Genomic DNA, 12914 nt, shown 5'->3' on the forward strand with positions numbered 1-12914 from the left:
TGAGTTAGATTACACCACTACACCAAAGCCACACACCATCGGACTTCCATCAAACACTTTGAGCACCTTCATCCATCAACACTGTTTCAATCCTCCGCTGTTGTCTCTGCATCTGAGAAGCACCTCCAAGCATGGATTCATTTGAGGCTTCCATTAAGTGGTATCCAGAGCCAACCGTTTCTCATCCACGCATCAAGAGCTAAGTGCTCATCCTTCATTCTATCAATTCCGCGTTGTTCTGTTCTACTGTGTGTTGTTTCTCTGAATTTTTTTTATTTCGTTTTATGTTGTGTGGATCATGTTCGTCCATTGTTCTATAGTTTCTTTTCACATTTTAATCGGTGCAATCCTTTGTTTACATCATTCCAGCTTTACATTTCGTTTTCCAGTTTTGTCGTTCATGTGCAAACGTTGTTTTTGCCATTTTTTCTCTCTTCATTGGTTTGATTCCGTTCCAGTGTGTTTTTTTATTATTTTACATGTGTTCTATGCTATGATAGCTTCTCCTTGATCATATAAGCACTACTACACTGTCTAGCTTAGATCCTTGGAGTTAAAGCATTGGCAAATTCTCCTCTGTTTCATACCACTGCATGAAACGCGTTTCTGTCGTCAAGTGGCAAATATGTTCTTGCCAGATTTCTTTTGATTCAGACGATTGTAACATGTTTGTTTGCTGATTCCATGACTGTTTGAGGTGCTGGCAATAAGAATTCATCAATAATTCTCAAAATGCATAGTTGAGTTGAGTAAAATATGATTTCAGTCTTTGCATTGATAGTTCATTCTGATATGAATTTGTCAAATCTGTTTTGTCCAGAATTTATTGTTTCTGCAGTTTGATTCCTGTCTGTTTAATGTTTCTAAGCATGTTCTCGCTAATAGCAACTCCAATTCACCATTGAATTGTGAAAAACATCTTTGAGCCACAAGAAATTCTGTTTTCACGAGACTGCAATTGTCATGGTTTCTGATTTGTTTTGGCTTTTGCACCGTGCTACTTTCTTTGTTGTGTTATAGGATGTATGAATCTGCTAGCTATTAATAATCTCAAGCTAGATCTAGTAGATTAAGGCATTCCTTGTTTGTTTTTGAACCAGTCAGCTTTGCATTCCATTTTTTTTTTTAAATCTGCCACTATTTATTGCATAAATGGCAACTCCTAGGGTCAAATCTGGTTTTAGTTCATTTCTCTGCTGATTGAACATTTAGACCAATTTATTTGATCCTTCTAAACTTGTCCAAACTGTTATTGTGGTGATTCTTCATCAATTATGCAGAATTCATCTTTCAACCTTCCATTTTGAGTGAAACTAGCAACTTGCATTGTCCTTTCACATATTTCACTGTCTATGTGCTTTGTGACTGGTTGCACAAGTTTATTTGACCATTTAAATCTTGTAGCTACTGTTCATTTGGTCAAAATTGAGCTGTTTTGCAAAATCACCATCCAAACCATCAAATTTGCTTGATTTTGGGAAGTGACCTAGTGACTTTCTGCTGTAGTGACTGTCTTGGCTATTTAAGTGTTTGATTACACCTCATACATTGATATAAATCTGTTTGAATTGTCTTTTTCCCATTCACATCATTACCATAGGTTTTACTATTAACATCAACCATTTTTCATCCATTTTGGTGCTGCAGACTCCATATTTTGGTGCAGCCATGCGTAATTCACCTTGAGTTTCCTAAACTGGATTGGAAAAAGTTGTGGTTGTTGTTTCTAATACCATTTACATGTTTATGCAACTATAATCAAGTAATAAAAAGCACATATCCACTGCAATCCAGATTCAAAAATCACCAAATCAACATCTCTTAGGGGCATTTTATCAAACAATTTTATATTTTTATCAAACACTTTGGCTGCAACTGTCTTTGATCTTTGGTTGTGTTTTTCTTGCTTTTATAATCTGTTCTAGTGCCATTATTAAGTTCCTTTTGCGTCCTTGCTGTTATTCCAAGCTTAAATCATTTGCTTTCCACTTGCTTGACCTCTCAAGTGTGCTCAAAATTTTTTTTGTATAAATATAAGCTTGGTGCAATGGCTGTCTTACATCTTTTTTGCTTGCTGTTTTAGCTGATTGTGGTGCAATTTAACCCAACAGATTGCTCCTCCAACGGGGTAGCCTCTTAAGGAGTGGAAGGCTTGCTAACAAGGCAAAATTGTGGACTTTGGGAGTAGCTTTTTACTATTGTTCCAGCTATACTTGCAGCAGTAAAACCGTGCCATTATCAAGCATATTCAGTAGCTATTTCTAGCCACACTTGGCTTTATTCAAAACATTGCTCCCTTTAATTGTACTTTGATCTTGTATCACGGAACCTTTGAAGTTTAATTCTCTTTACCTTTTTCAAACTTAAAGTAACTTGGGAAAATGCTTTTCAAGAAATTCCAAGTTTACTAAGCAACATTGTAATAGTTAGTTCCCACCTCTTAGAGTGAAAGTGTATCAAGGGGCTCCAAGTGTCACTTGCACTTTCACATAGGGTCGTTTATCATTGTCTTCCATTTCCATTCATTTACTTTTCTTGCTTGATTGACTTTTATGTTTTAAGTCTCCGTGATACTTAGGAGCGTGTTTCATTTAGTTAAAACCTTNGTTTGGTTTCTAGGAGCATAACATCTTTGCATTCCAAAAAGGTTTTGAAAGACTTCTATCTAGAAACTTGGGTGAGAAACGTCAGGAGACACTCTGGCTAAGGAAGGACAAGGTTTCTAAGCTTGTCCATTGTGACTCACCTCTCCTTCCTGGAGCTATTCGGTTTCCTCACCTTTAGAATCTTTATAGAAGTCATTCACCAAAAACAAGCAAATTCTCTTTTCACAAGTTTTGATTCATACTTGTGCAAGGCTTTCAAATCTTTGTGAAAACAATTTCTCTACTTCACAAGCATGAGTCACTCTAGTGTTCAAGGTAATGTCACTCAAGATTAGGAGAACATAGAGTTAAGAGAAGAACTCAATAGAACCAAGACTGAATAGAATGAGCTAAGGCAAATGGTCGCCCCTCTTACTCTCAATCAAAGCGGGCACACCCAAGGAGCTCACTCTCATAGGCAAAATCACGATCAAGATGATCATTCCCACCATAGTGATCACCATACCTACCAACCTTATGATCACTATCAACGCCCTCCTAGGCGTCATCACAACCATAGAGAACATCATGTAGAACCTAAGCTTGACCTTCCTCCTTTCTATGGAAGAGATAATGTTGAAGAATACTTTGAGTGGGAGATGAAGGTTGAACAAACTTTTGAATGCTACAACATAGATGATAGGAGGAGAGTGACCCTAGCCACCTTAACCTTTCAAGGTGCAGCCCTTTATTGGTGGACATCCATCATGAGAGACCAAAGGATGCATGGCGACTACACAATCCAATATTGGAATGAGCTGAAAGCAGCCTTACACAGGCGACATGTCTCGACCTACTATGCAAGAGAAGTCATGGACAAGCTTCATCGACTTCAACAAAGAAACATGAGTGTTGAGGAATACAGACAAAAGTTAGAGTTACTCATGTTGCGAGCTAGGATCAAAGAGGAAGAGAGATTCACCATAGCTAGATTTCAGAGTGGATTAAACTATGAGATTAGAGATAAGGTAGAACTCCTACCTTACTTAGATCTAAATGATTTTGTCCAGCTATGTGTGAGAGTGGAAGAACAAAATAGGAGAAAAGCTTCCACAAAAAGAACCTACCCTACCACATCATCATATAAGAGGGATCTTAAGAGGGAGGGTAGCTTTCCAAGATATGAGGAAACAAAGGAGAGAGAGCGAGAAAGACCACAAGACAAGCTCAAAGGCAAAGATAGAGAGCTAAAAAGAGACAAAGAAAGCTATAAGGGAAAAGAACAAAGGACTTCAAGAGAGCCACCTAGAGATACCAAGGGTAAGGAGACTAGATGTTTCAAATGTGGAGCAAGAGCACACTATTCAAATGAGTGTCACTTCAAAAAGTCAACCTATATCCTTGAACATGAGAGTCCAAGTGAGGAGTCATCTTCTAGCGCGTCTGAGTTGTCCTCATCTGAAGAGGAACATGAAGCTCCACCTTGTGATGAAGATCTTCTCATGGTTAGAAGACTCATTGAGGCAAAGCATGTTGAGTTAGAACAGACTCAACGAGAAAACCTATTCCACACTCGCTGCAAAGTTCTTGATAAAACCTGTTCTATGATTGTGGATAGTGGTTCTTGTTGTAGCTCTAGAATGGTTGAAAAGCTAGGCTTAACTCCTACTCCTCATCCTAACCCGTACAAACTTCAATGGATAAAAGAGGATGAAGGAATAGTTGTTAAGGAGCAAGTAAGTGTTCCCATTTCCATAGGCAAGTATGAAGATCAAATCATTTGTGATATTATTCCAATGGAAGCGGGTCACATCTTACTTGGACGCCCTTGGCAATTTGACAAACAAGCTTTGCATGATGGAGTCACCAACAAGATAACCATTCAACATAAAGGCAAAAAGATTATCTTAAGCCCTCTTACACCATCACAAGTGCGAGAGGATCAAATAATACTTAAGAAAAAGTTAGATGGTGAGAAAAATCTCCACTCTAACCAAGTTTCCAACGAGAAGAAGTTGAGTTTGGTCGAATGTGCCTCAACCAATGAAGTTGTCCCACTGATAACTCTCAATATTTTCATATTTTTCTTTCTTTAGAAGCTTTTGTTAGTGTATTTTAGTTTTTAATTGTCTATAATTAGGTTAGTTTTAGGTTTTTCTTTAAATTCTTTAGTTTTGTATAATTTTAGATAAAAATAGAATTTTAGTGTATTTTTAGTACATTTGTATATAATTAGGAAATTAATCTTTTTCTTTAATAAAAATCTTTTGAATAAAAAAAATATATTTCTTTTTAATTGATAAATCTCCTTCTCTTGTCTTTAATTTTTGATTTCTTTTTCTTTCTTTGTTGCAGGAAGGCCCTTAATAAATTGGGCTGGCTGAGATGTTGGAATTTGCCCACTAATGTTGTTATGGCCTGTTGCACTTGGCATCTTTGCCTTAAACGCTGTTTGGAGAATGAACGGGCCATCTTGGAAGCAATTGAGTTGGACGCTGCAGCTACAATTGGAATTGGGCCGCTGCACATGCTTTGTCTTTGGGCTGGTTGCTACTGATTGGATTTAGGATGACACCCACATTAGTGGAACGGTGCCGTTTTGACATTTCGTTCTATAGTCTAGGGTTTTTTAGTTTTTCTTAGATTAGGGACTGTGTTCGTGATTCTGGATTTTACAGATGAGATTCAGGGAACTGTGACAATCCGTGAGCTTTTCATTCGGTGATCTCCGATATCTTGTTTGTAATTTTCTCTTTTAATGTTAATAAAGTTTTGTTCTGTGTTCTTGTTCGTATCTTTGTTTGTATTGAATTTGTTCTTGCTTTTGATTTCTGTTATTGTTTAGAAAATGAATTGGATTCTAATTCTCTGCAATTTTATGATTCCTCTGGAATCAAATGAATCCAAAGTGAGCGTTCATTTTCGAGATGTCTTCTCGAGACAGAGTTGAGTTCAATGTAAAAAGATTCATCATTATGTTCAATTTTAGTCTTATGTTTTCCGTTTTTGTGAAACTGTGCACTGACTGAGTAATTGAGTGAGAATTGCCACTTTAAGTTCTGATATATGAACTAAAAAGACCCTGTGATGGGCTTACCTTTCTCGGAATGTCTTTCTGAAGAGTAATTGAGACTCTTTATTCAATCTTTTGCACATTTGTCTTTGTATTTTACTTGTGCCTAATATCTTTAGTTTGTTTCTTTATCTTTAGTATCTTTGTTGAAGAATTGATGTTAGAATAGTCTTAGTTTAGATTGTGATTTCATGTTTAGCTTTAGGTTCTGTTATGTGATTGAGTTTCTCTATTCCTTTAAACTGTGATTTTTTTAATTCTTTGTTAGTGTTTGTTAATTTTCTTCATTGTTGATTACTTTCCCGATTAGAATAGCCACTTTATCCTTACATTTCATATAGGTTAGTTCACTGTTAAGATTTGTTTAGCTTTTAATTTCCAATTTGAGTTGCTTGTTTACAGTTCTAGTTTTAGGTAATTTTAGTTACGTTTAATGTTCATATTGGCTTAAGTTCTGTTGCTGTTTTAGGTAGTTTAGAGTTCTATTTTCTTTTATTTCATTTCAATTCAATTTCTTTCTTGTTTTAAACAGTTTATGGATTTTAGATATTTTTTTCTTTTATTTTAGTTTCATTCATTTTAAATGTTCCCACCTGTTTAATAGTTTAATAGTAAATAATTAGTAAATAAATACAAGATTTAACCCTACACTTTAATCTTAACTTTGTCAAGTCCTAGGATTGATATTCTGGTCATCCCTATATTGCATTAGTGGGGACCAGTCCTAGCATTGATATTTCTGTTTCCATACTCGTTTTAGGTCTCTTGTTTTGATTCATTTTTTTCCTTCTTGCTATTTTCTTTTATAGAGCTTTAGTATAGGAATTGTTTTTCCTTTTTCATCTTACTGAACTATTTTGTCTTAGTTGTTATATAGTTTAGGTAATTCTGTTTAGGTCTTAATAAGAGCTTTTAGGTTCTGTTTCGAGCTTTTCTTCATTACTTGCTGAATTAACTCATTTCTTAGCTTTATTTCCTTATATTAGAGTTGTCAAGAGTAGTCTTATCTTTAGATTTAGGCAAAGGTAGTTCTAGCATTGATTTTGCAGTCTCTAGTTCATTTCAATTCANTAATTTTTGCATAGGATGAGTAGCAAGTCAGTTTTAACAATTTTTAAGCCTTGAGAGATTTTGAGCCAGTTTTTGTCTTTCTTGTGTGATAGCATGCATGTTTAGCTTTCATTCTGATTTTGCANTGATTCTTTGTGATGTGCTTGCTCCTGGTATACTTTAAATATGATCTAGGCATCCTTCATTTTTCCATTTTAGCTTACCCATTTCATTTCTTACCATTGTACCTTGTCTTGAGCCTTAGCCTGTTTTCTTGTTCCATTCATTGCAAGCCATTTCCCTAACCATTACATAACCTTAGAGATTTGTGAGACTTAGGGAGGAGTCTAGAACTTGGTGAGTTCATAAAAAAAGTGAGGCCAGAGGTGAAAAAGAAAAGAAAAATGAGCTGAAAATAACTTGTTTGGTTGAAAAGAGTGAATAGGTCTGAAAAAAAATGAGAAAAATAGCAAAGAAAGTAAAAGATAGACCTGAAATGAATAAAAAAAAAGAAGAAACAGAAAACCAGAGAGAAAAGGAAAAATTAGCTGGCCAAAAATTTGAGAAATAATGCACTGAGTTCTAGATTTCTCCCATTTCTTCACACTTCTTTGTATCATTCCAGTTCTCATTATTCACTATTTTTCCATTTCATTCCATGAACATTATAAGCCAAATAAAGACCTATTGATTTAGAGGAGCCTTGAGTCAAGCACTGTCATTTAGAGTCTCTTCAAAGTTGTGAATGATAGTTGGCATGACATGATTGACTGAAACAGGATAACCTAAACAGTTGAGCGATTGAGCGCAAACACTGCATCCTGTGAGGTTGAGGCTGACTGCTACTTTTCCATATGTTTGATTTGCTGATTTTGATTGGATTGAGCTGTTATATGCCTGCTAGAATTGCTGAAGCTTGAGTTTGAAGTTGAGATTTCTTTTGTGCAGTTTTGATTTGATGAAATAGCTAGAATTTGTGTGTTTTGGCAGGTTTGAGATAGCTGAAATAGAATTTAGAAGTTTCCTAGTTTGTCTTTAGTTTTTTCCTTTGTAGTTTGAGTCTTTGCTTTTGCTTTTTCTTTTTAGTTTGTCCCTGCCCAAGAGGGCAGTTCTTTATGTGTGGGGGTGTGATAACAATTTAGATTTGCATATTTTTTTAGGTTAAAAATCTTTTCTTAAAGTTTTTTTCTTTTTAATTGTTTAGAAATAGGCTAGCTTTAGTATTTTTTTTTTAATTTTATAGATTAGTAAAATTTTAGTTAAAAATAGGTTTTTAGATATATTTTGTTGAGTTTTTAAATAATTAGGAATTTAATCATGTTTTGTTCTTTAGTTTTGATTTTAATTTTTTATTTGGTAAATAGTCCTTGCCTTTATTGCTAATCAACTCGTACTTTTAATAGTTTTTAATTACAGATTAATCCTGGTCAACTGGGCTGAATTTGGTCAACAAAAGTATGATGGGTCGTATCTGTAATGAGCCTTGCTGGTCTGAATGAAAAAAAAAAGAAATGGATTGGGCCCTAGAACGTTGTTGATGCTGCAAGAAGAAATTAGCAGCTGCCACCATTGGAATTGGGCTGAAATGCACTTGGGCTGGTTCCAACTAAGTGGAACAGTGTCGTTTTGGTAAGGAGTGACAACAACTGCAATCTTGAGGGGTCTAGCTCTCGAGACTTCTTTTTTGGAGAAGAGCATTCCTTCATTCCAGCGAGAAAGAAAACACCCAAGAAGCAAGGGGCACCTATGTGAGAAAGAAAGAGAGCTTTAGGGCTCTCGCCACTTACCCAGAGAAGAACCAACGCAGAAGATGATTAGAGGGCTCGTGATCAACCTGGGTAAACGAAGGCTGGCCGTCCGATCAGAGGACATAAAACTTCGAGAACAAGTTTCTTCTTTCCCTTTTCCCCTTTCTTTTTCATTCTTTTTGTCTTTCTTCAAACCCTATATAGAGGGGTTCTTTCCTGTAAATACGGAGATTGGACAGATCGAGACACTTTTCACCTTCTTTTACAGTTTACAATTTTTTAGTTTTTAGTTTTTGAAGAGTAGTTAGAGTGATCGAGAACTTAGGGTTTGCGTTTACACTTTCCACAAGAGTAGATTTTTCTTTCTCTTGCGTTTGACCGAATATTCACATTAAGTGACAGTCGTGATGATCGCGATTGCGTTTCATTCGGTAATCTCTCTTGTAAACTTCATTCTCATCAATAAACTCTCGGTTACTTTGATTTTCTCTATGTTATTTGCTTTACTATTTTGTTATGATGATTGTTGTTCGTTCTTGTGTTCTTATGTGATTGTGTTCTTGTGTTGTTTTTAAAAGAAAATTGATTTGAACTCATAAATCTGTATATTGAAATTCCTTTTTGGAATTATATGACCCTGAGGTGGGCATAAATGAACGGGATGTCTTCCCAAGCCAGATAAGAGTTCAATAATAAAAAAATATTTTATTCATGTTCTTTTAGTTTCTGTGAGTGGTTGTTTGTAGATTTGGAATTGAATTTGTTTTGTTTTGGGAAATCAATTGATTGTTATTCATTTTAAGTTCTATATTAGAACTTTAGACCCTAAGGTGGGCAACTTATGAACGGGATGTCTTCCTGTATAATAATAATTCAATTGATACGCCATTTCAAGCAAATTTAGTTCAGCTTTGTGACTTTTATCCAACAACTTTATTCTGTTTAGTAGTTTAGTTCAAAATTGTGATTTTTTTTACTCACTGATCTTGTTCTGTTTGGTAGTTTAGGTTATGTTCTGTTTGTAATGGTTGAAGTTAGTTTTGATTCATGAGTTTCTCACCTGATTCTTTGCCTTTAATCATTAGTTCTAGGTATTTCTTGTTGACTTCTCTTTACTTTAGATTGTACATTTCTGTCTGCAACATTAAAATTCAATTACCTCTAACATGTACATATTCATTTAGCTTTTAGGATTTGTTTAGCTTTTAAATTCCAATTTAATTTGCATATCCATATTCATTAGTTTTAAAACATTTTCTTTGCATAGCTTCTGTTGTTGTTTCTGTCATAGGTAGCTTAGAGTTCTATTATCTTTCATTTCAATTCAATTTCCTTCTTTTCTTTTAAACAGATTATAGTTTAGTTTTCTTTTCCTTTTTAATTTCATTGTTTTCATATACTTTTTTTATTATTTCCCCACCTTGTTAGTTTGTTAAAAGTAAATAAAATACAAGACAAAACTTTACACTTTAAACTTAATTTTAGTCGAGTCCGAGGATTGATACCTAGGTTGTCCCTATACTACATTAGTGGGGAAATCTAGTTTGTTCTGATTTTGTGCGACCAAAATCGAGTTTAACACCCACCACACTCTTCTAAAAATCTTTTCCTTGGACAACCTCACTTTCTTCTCTATTGTAAGGAGGAACTTCTTTCCATAAATCATCCACTTGATTCTCATCCAAAGGGGTTACAAAAGCTTTTGAAAGAATTTGATGATTTATTTCCTAAAGAGGTTCCAAGTGGATTACCACCTCTTAGAGGAATTGAACATCAAATTGATTTGATTCCTGGCGCCAGCCTTCCCAATAGGCCAGCTTATAGGACTAACCCCATAGAAACCAAAGAGATAGAGAAGCAAGTTAATGATTTATTGGGAAAAGGGTGGATACAAAAGAGCCTTAGCCCTTGTGCGGTGCCAGTATTGTTAGTCCCTAAGAAAGATGGTTCTTGGCGAATGTGTACANATTGCAGGGCTATTAACAACATTACAGTCAAGTATAGGCACCTTATTCCTAGATTGGACGATATGTTAGATGAATTACATGGAGCAAACATGTTCACCAAGATTGATCTTAAAANTNNNTATCATCAAATCAGAATTAAAGAAGGAGATGAATGGAAAACCGCTTTTAAGACCAAATTTGGCCTCTATGAATGGTTAGTCGTGCCTTTTGGCTTAACCAATGCTCCTAGTACCTTCATGCGACTAATGAATCATGTCCTTCAGGAATACATAGGTAGCTTTGTTGTAGTCTATTTTGATGACATTCTAATCTATAGCAAAGGTCTTAAAGAACATCTTCGCCACGTGAGAAAAGTCTTGATTTTGCTTAGACAATTCCACTTATTTGCCAACTTTGACAAATGTACCTTTTGTCAAGAGAGTGTTATTTTTCTAGGCTTCAAAGTGGGGAAAGAAGGTGTACATATTGATCCTAGCAAAATCAAAGTTATCCAAGAGTGGCCTGTCCTGAAAACAGTGGGAGAAGTAAGAAGTTTTCTCAGTTTAGCAGGTTTCTATAGACGTTTTGTAGAAAATTTCTCAACCATTGCTGCTCCCCTCAATGAACTTTTAAAGAAGGATGTGCCATTCAAATGGGATGAAAAACAAAGTCTAGCCTTTGAGACCTTAAAGCATAAGTTAACACATGCACCCATTCTACATTTACCTGATTTTTCCAAAGCTTTTCAAGTAGAATGTGATGCTTCTGGGGTAGGAATAGGCGCTGTTCTTATACAAGAAGGTCATCCAATAGCTTATTATAGTGAAAAACTTAGGGGACCTACTTTGAACTATCCTACCTATGACAAAGAACTTTATGCCCTCATTCGAGCATTGAAAACATGGGAGCATTACTTGGTGTCTCAAGAGTTTATAATAAACACTGACCATGAATCCCTCAAGTATATTAAAGGGCAAGGAAAGATGAACAAGCGACATGCAAAGTGGATTGAGTACCTTGAGCAGTTTCAATATGTCATCAAACATAAAAATGGGAGTACTAATGTTGTTGCGAATGCTTTATCTAAACGACATGCATTACTAGTTACTCTAGGTTCACAAATACTAGGTTTTGATGACACCAAACAACTTTATGACACTGACCCTACCTTTGCATCCACTTATGCATCTTGTCTTAAAAAGTCATTCGACAGATTCTATATTTCTGAGGGGTATCTTTTTAATAAAGGAAAACTATGTATACCCCAAGGATCCATTCGAAAGCTTCTTATCAAGGAAAGTCATGGAGGAGGACTCATGGGCCATCATGGAGTTGATAAAACTCTTCATACTTTAAAAAAGAAAATTTTATTGGCCACACATGAGAATAGATGTCCAAAAGCATTATTCTAGTTGTATAACTTGTTTACAAGCTAATTCTAAAGTAATGCCTCATGGACTCTACCTTCCTCTTCCAATAGCTAGTGCCCCTTGGGAGGACATTAGTATGGATTTTGTCCTAGGACTACCAAGAACTCAAAAGGGGTTTGATTCAATCTTTGTGGTGGTTGATAGATTTAGTAAAATGGCTCATTTCATACCTTGCCACAAAGTTGATGATGTTAGCTATATAGCAAAACTCTTCTTTAAAGAAGTAGTAAAATTACATGGCTTACCCAAAACTATAGTTTCTGATAGAGATGTTAAGTTCCTTAGCTACTTTTGTAAAACACTTTGGGCCAAGCTAGGAACTAAACTACTATTTTCTACTACATGTCACCCACAAACTGATGGGCAAACAGAAGTAGTAAATAGGTGTCTACCTACTCTATTAAGGGTAATGTTGAAGGGCAATATTAAAAATTGGGATGATCATCTACCTCATATACAGTTTGCTTATAATAGAGTAGTTCACAAGACTACTAATCTTTCTCCTTTTGAGGTTGTTTATGGTTTTAACCCTCTCACACCTCTTGATTTACTTCCTCTTCCAGAGTCATCTTCTTTTCTTCATAAAGAAGGTCTTTCTAAAGCGGAATTTGTCAAAAAGTTGCATGAAAAGGTTAAAATTCATATTGAAAAACAAACTCAAAAATATTCTGAATACAACAACAAAGGGAGAAAACAAATAATTCTTAATGAGGGAGATTTAGTTTGGCTTCACTTGAGAAAGGATGGATTCCCTTCTCAACGTAAATCCAAATTAAGCCCAAGAGGTGATGGTCCTTTCAGAGTGGTCAAGAAGATAAATGATAATGCATATCAATTAGACCTTCCTGAAAGTTATGGTGTCACTCCTACTTTTAACATCTGTGACCTAATTCCTTTCACAGGAGATGGCCAACAGGATTCCCAAGATCTGAGGTCAGATCTTTTTCAAGAGGAGGGAATGATGGAGGACCATCCAAGCTCAACATGGGACCTTTAACAAGAGCCATGTCCAAGAGAATCCAAGAGGAAGAGGGAGCACTCACTACTTTACTCTTATGGAGTATTAATTACTAAATCCTCTT

General features: G+C 35.5%; 1 pseudogene; it reads left to right on the top strand.

Annotated features, from left to right (window-relative positions):
- The first annotated feature begins 3004 nt into the window (after window positions 1–3004).
- On the top strand, window positions 3005–12829 carry LOC106760374 (annotated as a pseudogene).
- The last annotated feature ends 85 nt before the right edge of the window (window positions 12830–12914 follow it).

The sequence above is a fragment of the Vigna radiata genome, chromosome 1, assembly GCF_000741045.1.
Source record: "Vigna radiata var. radiata cultivar VC1973A chromosome 1, Vradiata_ver6, whole genome shotgun sequence".
NCBI classification, from domain to species: domain Eukaryota; kingdom Viridiplantae; phylum Streptophyta; class Magnoliopsida; order Fabales; family Fabaceae; genus Vigna; species Vigna radiata.